Source organism: Triticum urartu, chromosome 1A (genome assembly GCF_056163025.1).
Source record: "Triticum urartu cultivar PI428250 chromosome 1A, HENAU_Tu73, whole genome shotgun sequence".
NCBI classification, from domain to species: domain Eukaryota; kingdom Viridiplantae; phylum Streptophyta; class Magnoliopsida; order Poales; family Poaceae; genus Triticum; species Triticum urartu.
In genome coordinates, this window is record NC_141873.1 from 284974425 (window position 1) to 284995444 (window position 21020).

At 40.0% G+C, this 21020-nt stretch overlaps 1 pseudogene; it reads right to left on the bottom strand.

Annotated features, from left to right (window-relative positions):
- Positions 1–17045: 17045 nt before the first annotated feature.
- LOC147990884 (uncharacterized) lies at positions 17046–17942 on the bottom strand (annotated as a pseudogene).
- Between the last annotated feature and the right edge of the window lie 3078 nt (positions 17943–21020).

Below are 21020 nucleotides of genomic sequence, written 5' to 3' on the forward strand. Positions count from 1 at the left end.
AAATCATTACTGAGACCATCTTCATCATCTCGGCGGCCACCATGATGAGGAGGGAGTAGTTCACCCTCGGGGTTGAGGGTATGTACCAGTAGTTATGTGTTTGATCTCTCTCTCTCGTGTTCTTGATTTGGCACGATCTTGATGTACCGCGAGCTTTGTTACTATAGTTGGATCATATAGCGTTTCTCCCCCTCTACCTTCTTGTGATGAATTGAGTCTTGCTCTTTGAGGTTTTGTTATGTTGGATTGAGTATTGGATTAACACTTGATGCATGTCTTGCGATGGGATATCTATGGTGACAATGGGATGTTCTATTGATTTACTTGATGTATGTTTTGTCACTCAACTCGCGGATTCCTTAGGTGACATTGGGGTAATCTATGCATAAGGGTTGATGCACGTTTTCGTCCTACGTTCTCCGATAGAAACTTTGGAGTGATTCTTTGTTGCACGTTGAGGGATTGTCATATGATTTAATTATGTTACCATTTTTCAGAGAATTTGCACTAGTGAAAGTATGAACCCTAGGCCTTGTTTTCAAGCATTGCAATACCATTTACGCTCACTTTTGTTACTAGTTACCTTGTTGTTTTTCTATTTTTAGATTACAAAAACCTATATCTACTATCCATATTACACTTGTATCACTATCTCTTTGCCGCATTAGTGCACCTATACAACTTATAATTGTATTTGGTGTGTTGGGGACACAAGAGACTCTTTGTTATTTGGTTGCAGGGTTGTTTGAGAGAGACTATATTCGTCCTGCACCTCCCATGGATTGATAAACCTTAGGTCATCCACTTGAGGGAAATTTGCTAATGTCCTACAAAACTCTACGCTTGGAGGCTTATACGTCCATTTTGCATCATGCTTTTATATAGATATTTATTGCATTATGGGTTGTTATTACACATTATGTCACAATACTTATGCCTATTCTCTCTTATTTTACAAGGTTTACATGAAGAGGGAGAATGCCGGCAGCTGGAAATTATGGGCTGGAAAAGGAGCAAATATTAGAGACCTATTCTGCACAACTCCAAAAGTCCTGAAACTTCACAAAGGCACATTTTGGAATATATAAAAAATACTGGAGAAAGAATCAACCAGAGGGGGCCCACACCCTGGCCACGAGGGTGGGGGCGCGCCCCCTGCCTCGTGGGCCCCCTGGCAGGCCTCCGGTGCCCATCTTCTACTATATGAAGTCTTTTACCCTGGAAAAAATCATAAGCAAGCTTTCGGGACGAAACACCACCGCCACGAGGCGGAACCTTGGCGGAACCAATCTAGGGCTCCGGCAGAGCTGTTCTACCGGGGAAACATCCCTCCAGGATGGGGAAATCATCACCATCGTCATCACCATCGATCCTCTCATCGGGAGGGGGTCAACCTCCATCAACATCTTCACCAGCACCATCTCATCTCAAACCCTAGTTCATCTCTTGTATCCAATCTTTGTACCAAAACCTCAGATTGGTACCTGGGGGTTGCGAGTAGTGTTGATTACTCCTTGTAGTTGATGCTAGTTGGTTTATTTGGTGGAAGATCGTATGTTCAGATCCTTTATGCATATTAATACCCCTCTGATTATGAACATGAATATGATTTGTGAGTAGTTACGTTTGTTCCTGAGGACATGGGAGAAGTCTTGCTATAAGTAGTCATGTGAATTTGGTATTCGTTCGATATTTTGATGAGATGTATGTTGTCTCTCCTCTAGTGGGTAGATGATGGGTTGCTAGAGTGACAGAAGCTTAAACCCTAGTTTATGCATTTCTTCGTAAGGGGCTGATTTGGATCCATGTGTTTCATGCTATGGTTAGGTTTACCTTAATAATTCTTTTGTAGTTGCGGATGCTTGCAATAGGGGTTAATCATAAGTGGGATGCTTGTGCAAGGAAGGTCAGTACCCAAGCACCGGTCCACCCACATATCAAATTATCAAAGTAACGAACGCGAATCATATGAGCGTGATGAAAACTAGCTTGACGATAATTCCCATCTGTCCTCGGGAGCGTTTTCCTTCAAATAAGAGTTTGTCCAGGCTTGTCCTTTGCTACAAAAAGAATTGGGCCATCTTGCTGCACCTTATTTATTTTTGTTACTTGTTACTCGTTACAAATTACCTTATCAAAAAACTATTTGTTACCGATAATTTCAGTGCTTGCAGAGAATACCTTACTGAAAACCGCTTGTCATTTCCTTCTGCTCCTCGTTGGGTTCGACACTCTTACTTATTGAAAGGACTACGATAGATCCCCTATACTTGTGGGTCATCAAGACTCTTTTCTGGCGCCGTTGCTGGGGAGTGAAGCGCCTTCGGTAGGTGGAATTTGGTAAGGAAAATTTTATATAGTGTGCTGAAATTTACTGTTACTTGTTACTATGGAACAAAATCCTTTGAGGGCCTTGTTCGGGGTATCTTCGCCCTGACCACTAGAGCAAAGAGTTGCTCCTCAACCTACTGAACCTACTGAAAATGTTTACTTTGAAATTCCTTCGGGTATGATAGAGAAACTGCTAGCTAATCCTTTCACAGGTGATGGAATATTACATCCCGATTTGCACTTAATCTATGTGGATGAAGTTTGTGGATTATTTAAGCTTGCAGGTATGCCTGAGGATGTTATTAAGAAGAAGGTCTTCCCTTTATCTTTGAAGGGAAAAGCATTTACATGGTTTAGGCTATGTGATGATATGGGATCATGGAACTACAACCGATTGAAATTGGAATTTCATCAGAAGTTTTATCCTATGCATCTTGTTCATCGTGATCGCAATTATATATATAATTTTTGGCCTCATGAAGGAGAAAGCATCGCTCAATCTTGGGGGAGGCTTAAGTCAATGTTATATTCATGCCCCAATCATGAGCTCTCAAGAGAAATTATTATCCAAAAAAATTATGCTCGGCTTTCTCTCAACAATCGCTCCATGCTCGATACTTCATGTACTGGCTCTTTTATGATGAAGACTATTGAATTCAAATGGGATTTATTAGAAAGAATTAAACGCAACTCTGAAGATTGGGATCTCGATGAAGGTAAGGAGTCAGGTATAACACCTAAGTTTGATTGTGTTAAATCTTTTATGGATACCGATGTTTTCCGTGAATTTAGCACTAAATATGGACTTGACTCTGAGATAGTAGCTTCTTTCTGTGAATCCTTTGCTACTCATGTTGATCTCCCTAAGGAGAATTGGTTTAAATATAATACTCCCATTGAAGTAAAAGTAGTTGCACCTATTAAAGTTGAAGAAAAGACTATCACTTATAATGTTGATCCTATTGTTCCTACTGCTTATATTGAGAAACCACCTTACCCTGTTAGAATAAAGGATCATAGTAAAGCTTCAGCTGTGGTTCGTAAGAGTAATACTAGAACACCTACACCCCCTGAGCAAATTAAAGTTGAACCTAGTATTGCTATGGTTAAAGATCTCTTGGCTGATAATATTGATGGGCATGTTATTTAGTTCTGTGATGAAGCTGCTAGAATTTCTAGACCTGATACTAAAAGTAAACATAGACCTATTGTAGGCATGCCTGTTATTTCTTTTAAAATAGAAGATCATTGTTATCATGGCTTATGTGATATGGGTGCTAGTACAAGTGCAATACCTCAGTCCTTATATAAAGAAATTATGCATGATATTGCACCTGCTGAGATAGAGGAAATTGATGTTACAATTAAGCTTGCCAATAGAGACACTATTTCACCAGTTGGGATTGTTAGAGATGTTGAAGTCTTGTGTGGGAGAGTTAAATATCCTACTGATTTTCTTGTTCCTGGTTCCCCACAAGATATCTTTTGTCCCATTATATTTGGTAGATCCTTCTTGAATACTGTTAATGCTAGGATAGACTGCAAAAAGGATGTCGTTACTATTGTTTTGGGGGATATGTCCCATGAGTTTAATTTTGCTAAATTTCATAGACAACCCCATGATAAAGAATTGCCTAGTAAATATGAAATTATTGGTCTTGCTTCTATTGTCGTGCCTCCTAATGATCCACTAGAACAATATCTGCTCGACCATGAAAATGATATGTTTATGAATGAAAGAAGGGAAATAGATGAAGTATTCTTTAAACAGGGACCTATTTTGAAACACAACTTGCCTGTTGAAATCCTAGGGGATCCTCCTCCACCCAAGGGTGATCCCGTGTTTGAACTTAAACCATTACCTGATACTCTTAAATATGCTTATCTTGATGAAAAGAAGATATATCTTGTTATTTATTGAAAACTCTGAAGAAGCACCGTGCTACTATTGGATATACTCTTGATGATCTTAAGGGCATTAGTCCCACTTTATGCCAGCACAAAATAAAATTGGAGAAAGACGCTAAACCAGTTGTTGATCACCAACGACGGTTAAATCCTAAGATGAAGGAAGTGGTAAGAAAAGAAATACTAAAGCTTCTGGAGGCAGGTATAATCTATCCCGTTGCTGATAGTCAGTGGGTAAGTCATGTCCATTGTGTCCCTAAGAAGGGAGGTATTACCGTTGTTCCTAATGATAAAGATGAATTGATCCCACAAATAATTATTACAGGTTATAGAATGGTAATTGATTTCCGCAAATTAAATAAAGCTACTAAAAAGGATCGTTACCCTTCACCTTTTATTGATCAAATGCTAGAAAGATTATCCAAACCGACACATTTTTTCTTTCTAGATGGTTATTCCAGTTTCTCTCAAATACCTGTGTCAAAAGAGGATCAAGAAAAGACCACTTTTACTTGCCCTTTCGGTACCTTTGCTTATAAACGTATGCCTTTTGGTTTATGTAATGCACCTGCTACCTTTCAAAGATGTATGACTGCTATATTCTCTGACTTTTGCGAAAAGATTGTTGAGGTTTTCATGGATGATTTCTCCGTTTACGGAACTTCTTTTGATGATTGCTTAAGCAACCTTGATCGAGTTTTGCAGAGATGTGAAGAAACTAATATTGTCTTGAATTGGGAAAAGTGCCACTTTATGGTTAATGAGGGTATTGTCTTGGGGCATAAAATTTCTGAAAGAGGTGTTGAAGTTGATAAAGCTAAAGTTGATGCTATTGAAAAGATTCCATGTCCTAAGGACATCAAAGGTATAAGAAGTTTCCTTGGTCATGCTGGTTTTTATAGGAGGTTCATTAAGGACTTCTCAAAAAATTCTAGGCCTCTGACTAATCTCTTACAAAAGGATGTTCCTTTTATCTTTGATGATGATTGTGTAGAAGCATTTGAAATACTTAAGAAAGCCTTGATTTATGCACCTATTGTTCAGCCACCTGATTGGAATTTACCATTTGAAATTATGTGTGATGCTAGTGATTATGTTGTAGGTGCTGTTCTAGGACAAAGAATTGATAAGAAATTATATGTTATCCAATATGCTAGTAAAACTCTAGACAGTGCCCAGAGAAATTATGCTACTACTGAAAAAGAATTTTTAGCAGTTGTATTCGCTTGTGATAAGTTCAGACCTTATATTGTTGATTCTAAAGTAACTGTTCACACTGATCATGCTGCTATTAAATATCTTATGGAAAATAAAGATGCTAAACCTAGACTCATTAGATGGGTTCTCCTACTACAAGAATTTGATTTGCATATTATTGATAGAAAGGGAGCTAAGAACCCCGTTGCAGACAACTTGTCTAGGTTACAGAATGTTCTTGATGACCCACTACCTATTGATGATAGCTTTCCTGATGAACAATTAGCTGTCATAAATGCTTCTTGTACTGCTCCATGGTATGCTGATTATGCTAGTTACATTGTTGCTAAATTTATACCAGCTAGTTTCACATACCAGCAAAAGAAAAAGTTTTTCTATGATTTAAGATATTACTTCTGGGATGACCCACACCTTTATAAATAAGGAGTAGATGGTGTTATTAGACATTGTATACCTAAGCATGAATAGGAACAGATCCTACGCAAGTGTCACTCTGAGGCTTACGGAGGACACCACGCTGGAGATAGAACTGCACATAAGGTATTGCAATCCAGTTTTTATTGGCCTACTCTCTTCAAAGATGCTCGTAAGTTTGTCTTGTCTTGTGATGAATGTCAAAGAATTGGTAATATTAGTAGACGTCAAGAAATGCCTATGAACTATTCACTTGTTATTGAACCATTTGATGTTTTGGGCTTTGATTATATGGGACCGTTTCCTTCCTCTAATGGGTATACACATATTTTAGTTGATGTTGATTAGGTTACTAAGTGGGTAGAAGCTATTCCCACTAGTAGTGCTGATCATAACACCTCTATTAAGATGCTTAAAGAAGTTATTTTTCCGAGGTTTGGAGTCCCTAGATATTTAATGACTGGTGGTGGTTCACATTTTATTTATGGTGCATTTTGTAAAATGCTTGCTAAGTATGATGTTAATCATATAATTGCATCTCCATATCACCCACAGTCCAGTGGTCAAGTAGAATTGAGTAATAGAAAGCTCAAATTAATTTTGCAAAAGACTGTTAATAGATCTAGAAAGAATTGGTCCAAGAAACTTGATGATGCATTATGGGCTTATAGAACTGCATAAAAAATCCTATGGGTATGTCTCCGTATAAAATGGTTTATGGAAAAGCATGTCACCTACCTCTCGAACTAGAACATAAGGCATATTGGGCCATTAAAGAGCTCAATTATGATTCCAAACTTGCCGGTGAGAAGAGGCTATTTGAAATTAGCTCACCTGATGAATGGAGAACCCAGGCCTATGAGAATGCCAAACTGTTTAAAGAAAAAGTGAAAAGATGGCAAGACAAAAGGATACAAAAGTGTGAGTTTAATGTAGGTGATTATGTGTTGCTATTCAACTCTCGTTTAAGATTTTTTTTGCAGGAAAACTTCTCTCTAAATGGGAAGGTCCTTACGTTATCGAGGAGGTCTATTGTTCCGGTGCCATAAAAACAACAACTTGGAAGGCACAAATCCAAAGGTGGTGAACGGTCAAAGAATCAAACATTATATCTCAGGTAATCCTATAAATGTTGAAACCAATGTTACTGAAACTTTAACCCCGGAGGAATACATAAGGGACACTTTCCAGAATGTTTCAGACTCCGAAAAGGAATAGGTATGTGGTACGGTAAGTGAACCGACTCCAAAACAGTTCTAACAGTAATTTTTCTCCGTTTTGGAAAATTTAAGAAAATAGGAAAATAAGAAGTAGTCCGAAAGGGACACGAGGCACCCACGAGGGTGGAGGACACGCCCTACCCCCCGGGCGCGCCCCCTGCCTCGTGGGCACCTCGTGTGCCCTCCGGACTCCGTTTTCTTGCACGATACTTCCTTTGGTCGGTAAAAATTCATTATATAATCTCCCGAAGGTTTTGACCACTGTACCACGTGAATATCCTCTGTCTTTGTTTCGAGCTGTTTTTGCAGCAGATTTAGAGCAAGATGTCTTCTCATGAGTCAGTCGAGGAGAGTCGGGTGTCTCATCCGACACTGGGTCCAGCTGCAAACAACGATGCCTATCACTTTGGGCCATCAACGAAGGAAGAGATGGAGGTCGACCTAAAAAGGATATATTCCATGGAAGAGGATTAAGAAGTTACTTCTCGTCTCCGAGCCGGATTCACGATGGGGGAACTACATAGCTCAGCTATTTCAAACTCGGTCATCCCTTCCAATGTTAGATTTCTTTCTTATGAAAATATGAAAAAGAGTGTTACTTGTTCTCCCGCAGCTATGCAACATCCTTGGGTGAAAGGAGCCTTAGCCATCACGGGTAAGCTCCGTAAGGAAATAATGGACCTCAAACAGCAATTCAACAAGCTCGAGGAGGATAATCGTATCATGAGGGGCATCATCACCAAGAATATCACTTCACCACCTCCGAAGAAAGAGATATAATCACATGGGTATGGGCACTCCCCTTGGCAACTGCCAAGCTTGGGGGAGGTGCCCCGGTATCGTGTCACCATCGCACTCCTATCTTTACCATTTTTCTTAGTTCGATCCTTTTGGTAATATCTTGATCTAGTAGAATAAAGTTTTAGTATGATTTAGTTTTGAGTTTTGCCTTATGATCCTTCTATGTAATCGAGTCTGTGAGCTATATATAATAAAGATTAGTTTTGAGTCAAGGGCTTGATTATCTTACTATGATCTTGAAAGAAAAAGAAAGAATAAAAAGAAATAAAAGAGATCATATTGATCTTATGAAGAGTAATGACTCCACATATAAAGAGTATGATGAATAAAAGTTGTTGAGAGTTGACAAACATAGTTTTGGTCATCGTTGAAATTAATAGGAAGTAATAAAGAAAGAGAGGTTTTCACATATAAATATACTATATTGGACATGTTTTATGATTGTGAGCACTCATTAAAATATGACATGCTAAAGAGTTGATGTTGGACAAGGAAGACAACGTAATGGGCTATGTTTTCTTATATCCGAAATAAAGTATATTGTCATGGATCATTCAACATGTTGAGCTTGCCTTTCTCCCTCATGCTAGCCAAATTCTTTGCACCAAGTAGAGATACTACTTGTGCTTCCAAATATCCTTAAACCCAGTTTTGCCATGAGAGTCCACCATATCTACCTATGGATTGAGTAAGATCCTTCAAGTAAGTTGTCATCGTTGCATGCAATAAAAATTGCTCTCTAAATATGTATGATTTATTAGTGTGGAGAAAATAAGCTTTATACGATCTTGTGATGTGGAAGAAATAAAAGCGACGGACTGCATAATAAAGGTCCATATCACAGGTGGCAATATAAAGTGACGTTCTTTCGCATTAAGATTTTGTGCATCCAACTATAAAAGCACATGACAACCTCTACTTTCCTCTGCGAACGGCCTATCTTTTATTCTTGTCTCATACCTTATACAAGAGTCATGGTGATCTTCACCTTTCCTTTTTACATTTTATCCTTTGGCAAGCACATTGTGTTGGAAAGATCCTGATATATATATATCCAATTGGATGTAAGTTAGCATGAACTATTATTGTTGACATTACCCTTGAGGTAAAAGGTTGGGAGGCAACACTATAAGCCCCTATCTTTCTCGGTGTCCGATTGAAACTCCATAACCATAAGTATTGTGTGAGTGTTAGCAATTGTGAAAGACTAAATGATAGTTGAGTATGTGGACTTGCTGAAAAGCTCTTATGTTGACTCTTTCTGATGTTATGATAAATTGCAATTGCTTCGATGACTGAGATTATAGTTTGTTAGTTCTCAATGAAGTTTCTGCTTCATACTTTACATTGTGAATAGATTATTACTTGAGCATAAGAAATCATATGACAATATTTATATATGTTGCTATTATAAGAATGATCGTGATGCCCTCATGTCTGTATTTTATTTTATCGACACCTCTATCTCTAAACATGTCGACATATTTTTCGTTATCGGCTTCCGCTTGAGGACAAGCAAGGTCTAAGCTAGGGGGAGTTCATACGTCCATTTTGCATCGTGCTTTTATATCGATATTTATTGCATTATGGTTTGTTATTACACATTATGTCACAATACTTATGCCTATTCTCTCTTATTTTACAAGGTTTACATGGAGAGGGAGAATGCCGGCAGCTAGAATTTTGGGCTGGAAAAGGAGCAAATATTAGAGACCTATTCTGCACAACTCCAAAAGTCCTGAAACTTCACGGAGGCACGTTTTGGAATATATATAAAATACTAGATAAAGAATCAACCAGAGGGGGCCCACACCTGGCCACGAGGGTGGGGGTGCGCCCTACCCCCTTGGCGTGCCCCCCTGCCTCATGGGCCCCTGGCAGGCCTTCAGTGCCCATCTTCTTCTATATGAAGTCTTTTACCCTAGAAAAAATCATAAGAAATCTTTTGGGACGAAACACCACCGCCACCAGGCGGAACCTTGGCGGAACCATTCTAGGGCTCCGACGGAGCTGTTTTGCCAGGGAAACATCCCTTCGGGAGGGGGAAATCATCACCATCGTCATCACCATCGATCCTCTCATCGGGAGGGGGTCAATCTCCATCAACATCTTCACCAGCACCATCTCATCTCAAACCCTAGTTCATCTCTTGTATCCAATCTTTGTACCAAAACCTTAGATTGGTACCTGGGGGTTGCTAGTAGTGTTGATTACTCCTTGTAGTTGATTCTAGTTGGTTTATTTGGTGGAAGATCATATGCTCAGATCCTTTATGCATATTAATACCCCTCTAATTATGAACATGAATATGATTTGTGAGTAGTTACGTTTGTTCCTGAGGACATGGGAGAAGTCTTGCTATAAGTAGTCATGTGAATTTGGTATTCATTCGATATTTTGATGAGATGTATGTTGTCTCTCCTCTAGTGGTGTTATGTGAACGTCGACTACATGACACTTCACCATTGTTTGGGCCTAGAGGAAGGCATTGGGAAGTAATAAGTAGATGATGGGTTGCTAGAGTGACAGAAGCTTAAACCCTAGTTTATGTGTTGCTTCGTAAGGGGCTGATTTGGATCCATATGTTTCATGCTATGGTTAGGTTTACCTTAATAGTTCTTTTAAAGTTGCCGATGCTTTCAATAAGGGTTAATCATAAGTGGGATGCTTGTCCAAGGAAGGGTAGTACCCAAGCACCGGTCCACCCACATATCAAATTATCAAAGTAACGAATGTGAATCATATGAGCGTGATGAAAACTAGCTTGACGATAATTCCCATGTGTCCTCGGGAGCGTTTTCCTTCATATAAGAGTTTGTCCGGGCTTTCCTTTGCTACAAAAAGGATTGGGCCATCTTGTTGCACCTTATTTACTTTCATTACTTGTTACTTGTTACTCGTTACAAATTACCTTATCACAAAACTATCTTACTGAAAACCGATTGTCATTTCCTTCTGCTCCTCGTTGGGTTCGACACTCTTACTTATCGAAAGTACTATGATAAATCCCCTATACTTGTGGGTCATCAGAGTCCCAACACGAGTCTACAAGAAGAATGTTGCATAGTAGACACCAAGATCTTTTCTGGCGTCGTTGCCGGGGAGGTGAGTGCTTGAAGGTATATATTTAGATCTTGCAATTGAATCTTTTAGCTTCTTGTTTTATCACTAGTTTGGTTTTATAAAATAAAACTACAAAAAAATGGAATTGAGGTTGCCTCATATGCTTCGTCTTTTTAATATCTTTCGTGAAAATGATGGAAAGGAAAATTGTGCTCAATTGTTAGAAGAAGAATTAAATAAAATGTTTGCCATAAAGTCTTTGAATGATGAGCATGATTGCAATGTTGTTGGTATGAATTCTTTGAATATACATGATGCTAATGATATGCAAAGCCATAAACTTGGGGATGCTATGTTTGATGAAGATGGTATTTTAGTACCCCAAGTTTTGATGAGAAAATTTATTATGATGATAACATGCGTCCTATTTATGATGATTATATTGATGAAAGTAGGTTTGGAAGAGTGTCAACTCTAGTTAATGATCCCACTATTTTGAAGGGTCTTGAATCTTGTTACAATATTGATAAAAGTGGATTTGGAGAGGTCATGACTTTATTTAGTGATGAATCCACTATTTTGGAAGAGGTTTCAATTGATTATGAGAACAAAGTTGCTATCCATGATGATTATTGTGATGACATGTATGCTATAAAGAATAATGATAACCATGAAACTTGTCGCCATGATTTTCATTTTCAATTGGGTTATGCCAATCAAGTATCACATGATAGTTATTTCATTGAATTTGCTCCCACTATTATGAATGAGAAGAAAATTACTTATATGGAGAGTAAAAAAATTACTTATGAATCACAAAAAGAATGCTTTATGTGATAGTTATATTGTTGAATTCCTTCATGATGCTACTGAAATTTATCACTAGAGAGGGATATATGCTTCTATGTATCTCGATAATATCAAGTTTCCTCTCTATGTGTTGAAAATCTTTAAGTTTCACTTGCTTTACCTTCCTATGGTAGTTGATTCTTGCTCCCATAAATTGTTTGCTCGCAAAATCCCTATGCATTGGAAGTGGGTTAGACTTAAATGTGCTAGTCATATGCTTCATGATGCTCCCATTATGTTTCAATTCTTATCTTTTATGTGAGCATCATTGAAATCATCATGCCTAGCTAGGGGCATTTAACAATAGCGCTTGTTGGGAGGCAACCCAATTTTTATTTTGTGTTTTTTGTTTTTGCTCCTACTTTTCAATAAATACACATTATTACCTCTGTAGTAATTGTGTTTTGGTGTTTTAATTAGTGTTCGAGCCAAGTAAGACCTTGGGATGGTCTATGGTGATAGTTGATTTGATTTTGCTGAAAAACGGAAACTTTTGCTCTCATTGCTAGAAATTTAGAAAATCACAGAAACGTGATTTTGATCTGAATTTTTTAGAGATAATTGCATGTTTAGTCATGGTACTTGCAGGCGATGTCTAACATGGTCCTCATGGTCACAAAGTGCTTCAGTATAGTCCTCGTACATGTAAATACAGTGTGTATACGGTCCTGGAGGTTGCAGCATCGGTCCTGGCTATACGCCTCACGTACGTAGCCAGTATGCAGCCACTGCCACGTGCATCGTCCCCACACTTCAGCTTTGGTCCCACACGTTAAAATTGATAAGGTTGTGTGCAGGGAAAAAATCCCCAATTCCATCCCGCACTCTCCCTGCAATCCCAGCTCACCCCAAACCCTAGCACCATTGACGGCACCAAAGTTCATCCATCGACGGCGTGTGCTTTGACGGTGGTAGCGCCGCCGCCCTGATGGTCACAGGTGTGTGCTTCAACGGCGGCAGCGTCGTCGCCTCGGTGGTCGCCGACGGTGGTTCCAGCCGCAGCTTGTTGGTGGGTAGATGATGCTGCCCACGGCGGTTTCTGATGGCGATGAGGTTGTCACGTCGGCTGCTCTCTTGGCCGCCGTTGAGACGCGTTGCGGCGTGCCACCGTTGGAGGTGCTGCCGTCGGCGGTGTGCCCGTTGAGACGCGTTGCGGCGTGCTGCCGTTATAGTGCATGGACCAGCCCTTGGTTACGTTTTCAGTCCTGGACATTTAGTCTATGGTTTATGGCTAGTTAATGTAGTGTAGTTTGTTTAGTCCAGTCAACTAGTATGTGCCTCGACTGAACTTGTTTGATCCAAATCTATGTACTATGTAGTCTGGGTATCTATGATCCAAATATATGTACCGTGTCATGTAAAATTGAGATGAATATGTACTTATGAATGAAATAGTGTGCATTATTTAAGTGAGTCGAATTCTCTAATGGAATTTCATACTGTTGTGAAACTAAGATGCCAATTGGCTCTTCTATAGTATGGACCAGCAAAGTTAACTTGCCACTATGCAATTTCCAATCTGTGTACTATTTAATTTAAAATCTGTGTACCTACAAGCGGAGTTAAATTGGCTCTGTTGAAGTACATCAGATCCAAATGTGTGTACTGTGTAGTCTCATAAGTCTGACAAACTGGAGCATGATCAAATAGCTTGGCAGTTAACTTGCCAATTGGTTCTGCTACAGTGCCTACAAGACTAAGTTCACTTGCCAATTGGCCTTTGCCTTGTCAAACTGAAACTATAGCTTTTCTTCAGTAGCTACAATCAGAGTTAGCAAGTTAACTAAAGTAGGTACATGTGCACAGGAAAACTGCAGTAGCATGTTAACTATAGTATCTACAAACATGTTACCTACAGTAGCTACAAGAAGAATTTCTAATTGACCATCTATACACTTAAATGACAGCAACCAAATATACCAGCATACACCCAAACACACCATATACAAGCTGCATTTGTAGGTAAAATTTAAGATATAATTTGCAAGTGTTCACAAGCATACACCGAACTAGATCATAATCATAAAAGTACTTGAGTGCATGATCTGGAGTACATTGACTTAGTAGAACATAATAATAAAAGTACTTGACTACATGATCTGGAGCATGATCATGCACATGTTCATCTATCATAAGCAGAACAAAAAATAAAATCATCCATCTAACTTCAAATTCACCCACCCCTCAGTTTATCGAACATGTTAACTTTTCTAGGTTGTTTAAAGCCTCTCATGTTCTGACTAGAACTTGGTCCAGTTCTCTTGTATGGATTTTTTTTATGTGCTGACATGCATTAAGCCTCTCCTCGTCAGCCGTTGTCTGACTTGCTAGCTCTGCCTATCTCCTATTTTCTTCCTGCATGTCTTCTTTATCCCTTGTTGTTGCCTATTCAATGCATTGCTACTCCCAAGCTTGCCTTGCTGCCTCATGTGTCTCCAAAAATGATTTCCTTCTCTCCATCTCATCTTATTGATCTAAAATAAACATGGCCTCCTCTACTTCATATTTAGTCCTTGCAATTCTTTTCCTCTATTCGGCTATCCTATGTTTTTCTTTAGCCTTTAATTTTTGTGCTTGCTCTGCATTTCTTTTCCTTTGTTCCATAGCTTGCCTTCGTTTGTCTGCCATGGCAAGTTTTTCCTCTAGGGCCTTTCTTTTCCTCACTAGCTTTTCTTCTCAATTCTGCAGCAAGTTTCTTTTCTTCCAGTAGGACCTTCTTTTTCTCCTCAGCAGCATGTTTTCTTGCCAGAAGTTCATCTTTCTTCTTCTGAGCAGCTAGCTTAATGTTTTCTTCTTCTTCTTTCAACTTTGCAATTGCTGCATCAAACTTCGCTTGATCTGCTATTTCTCTTCTCTCTGCTACAGCTCTTAGTCTTGCCAATGCAACAATCTCTCTCTTTCTGTGAACATCCCCTCCCTTTGTTGCGGTACTTTGCAGAACTGGTTGTTGTGACTCACTTTGTTGTTGAATGAAAGAATTTTGTGGTAGAGGCCCATGTTCAACTATATCTCTCTGCCTTGATTCTCTCTATATGAGTAGAAAATAGACACATGAGCAGACATTTATATATGAGAAAACTACAAAGACATGAGCAAACAAACTTACTTCCTGCGAAGTGGCTATTATCTCTGGCACATACAACAGTGGATCATGTTGAAGAACGCCTGTAGTTTGTAGATTTATTTCCTGCAAACATGAAACATGATTGATTTCCTGCAACTTAAAGACCAATTTCACACAATGGTTCTACTAATTACTTGATTACCTGAGTCAGACCAACTTCTTCTTCATCTGAAGATGAAACATCTGGCTCTGCTCTGACTTAAAGCTTTTCACCTTTTTTTCTTAGGTTTCAATCCTAACTTACAGTCAAGGCAGCCATTAATGTTATGACTAGGACCACCATAGTAGCCACAATGGATCACTGCACCTTTCCTTGTGATTTTCACACCTCTCTTTCCCTCTTTCTCTTATGGTTGTTTCCTCCTATTCTTTCCTTTTTTTTGAAGTGGTGGTGTGTGATATGCGCACCCTTCATTTTTGCCCACTCAGTTACATCCTTGCAAGGCATAATAACATGCTCATATGCCTTGCAGCATGTCTCGATAGCGTAAAATGAGTTGACTCTTGATTCTGGAGGAATGTTGTCATATCTAAGAGCAGGGACACCATGGGAGCAAGGAATACCTAAAAAATCCCATCTTCTACAACTACACTTCTCCAATCTGGTGTCCACACTAAAATCTACACCTCTCTCATTTACTACAAACATACCCTTTCCAGCTGGTGCAGCTAGGCAAGTTCTTGCAAGTTCCACATTCTTATCCAGCTTCTTTCTTATTTTTGGACATATTGTACCATGCCACTTCAAAGTCTCTTGTTGTTTTCCATAATTCCTTCCCATAATCTGGCCCTTAATCCTATGGCACATGCTAATGAGGGGCATCTCACAATTGTTATTCAATAATACATCACACTTCGGGAAATCTTTTTGGAAGGCCCTAACCCATGTAGGAGGATCCAACTCCTCTAACCAATCATGGGCTTCTTTGCTCAATACTAACATGTGGTTCATGTTTTCCCTAAACCTCCCCTCTGTAGTACTTTTTGCGCATTTCCATAATTGGTTCTTCAAGGCCTCACCTTTAAAGTTCTTGTTGAAATTCTACCATAGGTGTCTGACACAAAATCTGTGTGGTGAATCCTTAAACAATTCTCTCACCGCTTTAATTAAACCCTGCAAGGAAACAATGACATGTAAACACATAAGTAAAGAAAGAAAGGTTTGTTATTTACAATTCAGTTACTTGGAGCTGGACAGAAGTACTTACTTTCTGCTTGTCAGACATGATAGTCCAAAGATCTGTGCTACCAATCCCAAGATATTCCTTCAATGTAGTTAAAAACCACCTCCAGGTTTTTGTGTCTTCACTTTGCACCACAACATGAGCCATAGGATATATGCAATCATTGGGATCCATTCCTACATCACTTAATGGAACACCTCCATATTGTGTCTTCAAATGGCAACCATCAAGGAAAATAATAGGCCTACAAGCAGATAAGAACCCTCTCTTGCATGCATCAAATGAGAAATAACATTTCTGGAATTGTCCCTCGTTGGAAAGTTCAACAAAGAATGTACTCCCAGGATTAGATCTCCTTAGCTCATTTGCATAGTCCCACAACATGTTATATTGCGCAACCTCATCTCCATATATCATATCAAATGCAATCTTCCTGGCTCTCCCTAACTTGCCCCTTTTAATAGTCATATTCCAATCTTCTTGCACAAATCCTGCTAAGCCCTTCAACGTCATCTTCTCGCATGCCCTGATTTTGTCGACGTAGTTTTGAGCAATGTACCTGGCAGTAAATGCTGTAACTTGCCACTTCTTCTTGCAATTGTGCTCTCCATTGAATGTCTTGACCATGATTGCATTTGTCCTATTGTCCCAAGATGCATATAGGTACCAGGGGCATCCCTTATCACACTTTGCACCAAGCCTCCCTTTATCATTCTTTGGAAATGTAATGTTCACCCTTTCCTTGCAACTGTACTCTCTAATAGCCTTCCTCAAGAGCTCAACTGATGAGAACAACTACCCAGCATGGAACTTGGGGTCATGCATGTTTGCTGGTGTGAAAGACTTGAAATTGAATTTTATCTCATCTGAATATGAATCTAGAGCATCCAATGTATCATGTTCAGAGTTGCACTCTTCAATCAGTTTCTTCCCTTACTTGTCCTGCAAAGGGTGCAGCTGCTCCTGTGCCAAATCATCATCCCCATCCTCCAAGTCATAGTCACTGTCAACAATTTCTGGTATGTAATCACTGTTTGAATCACTACCACTATATTCTTCTGGCTCATCTTCTAACTTATGTCCTCTAGGTCTCAACCTGACATGCACATGTTCATTGCTCTGAATTTCATTGCTTTCCTCGACAACACTAGAAGATACCATGCTCTAATCTGCATTGCTTAGCTTCTTGTTGGGACTAAAAACAACATGCAAATGACATATTGGATTAGCCGCAACATCACCCCATGCTGATCCACCTCCTGAAATGTGGCCATCCAAATGATCAAGGTAAATCATATGAAATCTATGCCCTTGATTGACCTGTAGATACATCAGATCTATGTCTGCATCATTGGACAAATGCCTTGCACCATCTTCATTAAGTTGACAGCCAGGGGGCAACCAGTACATATCAATTATGCCTTCCTTCTCATAACCAATGTCCTCGATTAAAGCTTCAAACATTTTATAGTACACAAACTCTAAGTGACAGTAGTCAAAGCAGATTTTTTTGCCATCCAAGTAGGACATATTCTGCCCACTTCCAGAGAAAAATCCTCCCCGGATGATCTCCACAGTGAAGAAATCACTATGAGCCGCTGCAAAACAGAGCACATAGAAAATTCATACTTTTTGCTGGACACAACCCACACCCTACCATAATGCGGCCCTAATTCTGTCGACTCAATGTATCACATTGACATAATTCGTCCCAAATGTCCAAATCCATCTAGTAGTACAATGATTTGACCAAAATTGAAGTTTAATGTGAAGGCACGTACTGTATGTCAGCGCCGCCTCGCCCTCGCGCCGTCGTCGGGGGCCCTCCATCACTGCCTCAAACCACCCCCCCGGGTCGCTGGTTCATCCTACTCCCGTCCACCACCAGCAACACTACGATCGGAACGCTGCCGGGTCCCCGATCATTCGCCGCCACCGCTGGGGTTTCTACTGAGGTCGGGATGGGGTTTCTGCTCGTGGAGAATGAAAGGGATGGAGGGCACGTACTAAGGCCAAGTCTTTTCAAGGGAGTCCATCTTCATCATCCCGACGGCCACCATGATGAGGAGGGAGTAGTTCACACTCGGGGTTGAGGGTATGTACCAGTAGCTATGTGTTTGATCTCTCTCTCTCTCTCTGTCTGTCTCTCTCTCTCTGTCTCTCTCTCTCGTGTTCTTCATTTGGCACGATCTTGATGTACCGCGAGCTTTGTTACTATAGTTCGATCATAGGTGTTTCTCCCCCTCTACCTTCTTGTGATGAATTGAGTCTTGCTCTTTGAGGTTTCATTATGTTGGATTGAGTATTGGATTTGGGAACACTTGATGTATGTCTTGCGATGGGATATTTGTGGTGATAATGGGATGTTCTATTGATTTACTTGATGTATGTTTTGGCACTCCTCATGGATTCCTGAGGTGACATTGGGGTAATCTATGCATAGGGTTGATGCACGTTTTTATCCTACATTCTCCGATAGAAACTTTGGAGTGATTCTTTGTTGCACGTTGAGGGATTGCCATATGATTTAATTATGTTATCATTATCGCCCTGTTTTCAAGCATTGCAATACTGTTTACGCTCACTTTTGTTACTAGTTACCTTGCTGTTTTTATATTTTCAGATTACAAAAACCTATATCTACTATCCATATCACACTTGTATCACTATCTCTTCGCCGAACTAGTGCACCTATACAATTTACAATTGTATTGGGTGTGTTGGGGACACAAGAGACTGTTTTTTATTTGGTTGCAAGGTTGTTTGAGAGAGACCATCTTCATCCTACGCCTTCCATGGATTGATAAACCTTAGGTCATCCACTTGTGGGAAATTTGCTACTGTCCTACAAAACTCTGCGTTTGGAGGCCCATGCGAGTCTACAAGAAGAAGGTTGCGTAGTAGACATCAATCCCCCATAGAAACCAAGTGAAGGAGTACAATGCAGAGGGGAACAAACATATGCTTCTTGAAGTTGTACGGTCATTACAGGTCAGGCATGAAATGAATCTCTTTTGCAACTGTGCCATACCACATCTTTTTATCTTCATGCTCTAAATGTTGTAACATGCATGTGTATGAGGTCTACAGCTAAAGTTTGAGTTTCCAGAGAACGCTCCATTCGCCAAAGCAGTGACTGAAGGCATCATCCAGAAAAGCTTGCGGTCTGATACATCTCCAACGTATCTATATTTTTTTATTGTTTCATGCTATTATATTACCAATAGTAGATACTTTTTGTACAATTTTATATCATTTCTGGGAACTAAGTTATTAACCCGGTGCCTAGTGCGAGTTGTTGTTTTCTGCTTGTTTTTGGTTTTCCAGAAAATCTGTACCAAATGGAGTCTAAACTCTATGAAATATTTTGACGGGTTTTTTTCTGGACATAAGATACCCTAGAAGCTTCGGGAAGAGACCAGACAAGAAGCAAGGAGACGACAAGGCAACAGGGCGCACCCAGGGGAGTAGCCTATCACCGACGAGCCCATCTTCGCTTCATCCTTGGGCTTCTTCTTACAGTGTAGGCGAGCAGCCCACTCTTGAGCACGAGGCAGCAGGTGTGGAAGAAGGAGCTCTCCCGATTCTCCTGTGGTCATAGTACACCGTCCTGCCCATTGTGGTGGACCAGGACACCAGCGGCCTCCCTCCAGGCGGCCATGATGGCCTTATTGGTGAGTAGCTCGCTGATCTGGGTGCGATTTTTTTCCCACTTCCCAATCTCCCTGCAGCGTTATGGTCGACTTAGTCGTCCACTCAGACCCTCAACAACGATGCACAGATGGTGGGTTGCTGTTGCCGGTGGCTGCCATCGATGTCCCTTCTTTGCAATGACATGGCTATCGCCAATTTGTATGAAATTGGCCCTCACCTCTTCTGAGATGATTCATTTGAGATAGCATTGTTTCTAAATGCAAATTTCTATGCTTCCCATTTCAAAAATATTTGCTTCCATAATGCATCAATTTCCGTAGGGATATTTCCATTGTTGAAGCATTATAGTAGTAGTATGTACAATTCTTATCCATTTATCTTGGATTTGTTCATCAGATTTTGCTAGCTCTGTCGCATGATTATGTACTTGGATTGCAGGAAGCAAAGAAGTTTGTCAGAAGCAACACGTCTGTCCATATTGCGATGGTGCAAGGGACAAGGTCCCCGCACTTGCGTCACCATAGTAGATGGTGTGGTGCTGCCAACTTCCACATGATAAAACTCCATGGCCCACCACCTCGGCACGTCGGCCCCTCGTTAGTTGGGCGTGATGCCATCCTAGCATGGATTCTCAACATGCATCAGGGAGGATCATCAAGCGGCGGGAGATCGCGTTGCTGGCTACATGAAACCATGCCTCACATTCTCGACTGAACTACTTTGTTGTCAATGAGGACCTTGGCTAATGGTGCACCATTGTTGCAGCCTCGCTCCATTCATGCCAATCCTTGTTGATGTCGCTTACGTGATGATGGATGGAAACACGCCCACCATTAGAAAGAAGCAAGACTATCATCACAAGGAAGCATGACAAGCATCAGTAGGAAGCATGGCCAATATTGAAAATTAAATTTGGCGGCTTGGTGTTGTCCCGAATTGTTATTTCTTTGGACGCATATTCTAGTTTCTTTGGAAGTAATAGTTCTTTTTGTTCTAAGCCAATGTAGTTTCAATGGTAAATAAGTCTTCTTGAGAACAAATATTGGTTCCTTAGAAGCAATATTGATTCACTGGTCGTCTAAAATACATCTTCAACGCGCCACGAACAAAAAAGAATACATTGCTGCACTATACATCAGATTTCGCCAAATTGAAAGAATCTGTGATTGACATAAAAGCCAAAACAAAATGAATGATTTCAATTCAGAGTTCTTACCACCACACAAGTGCTTTTTTGAAAGCACAAGTGCTCCC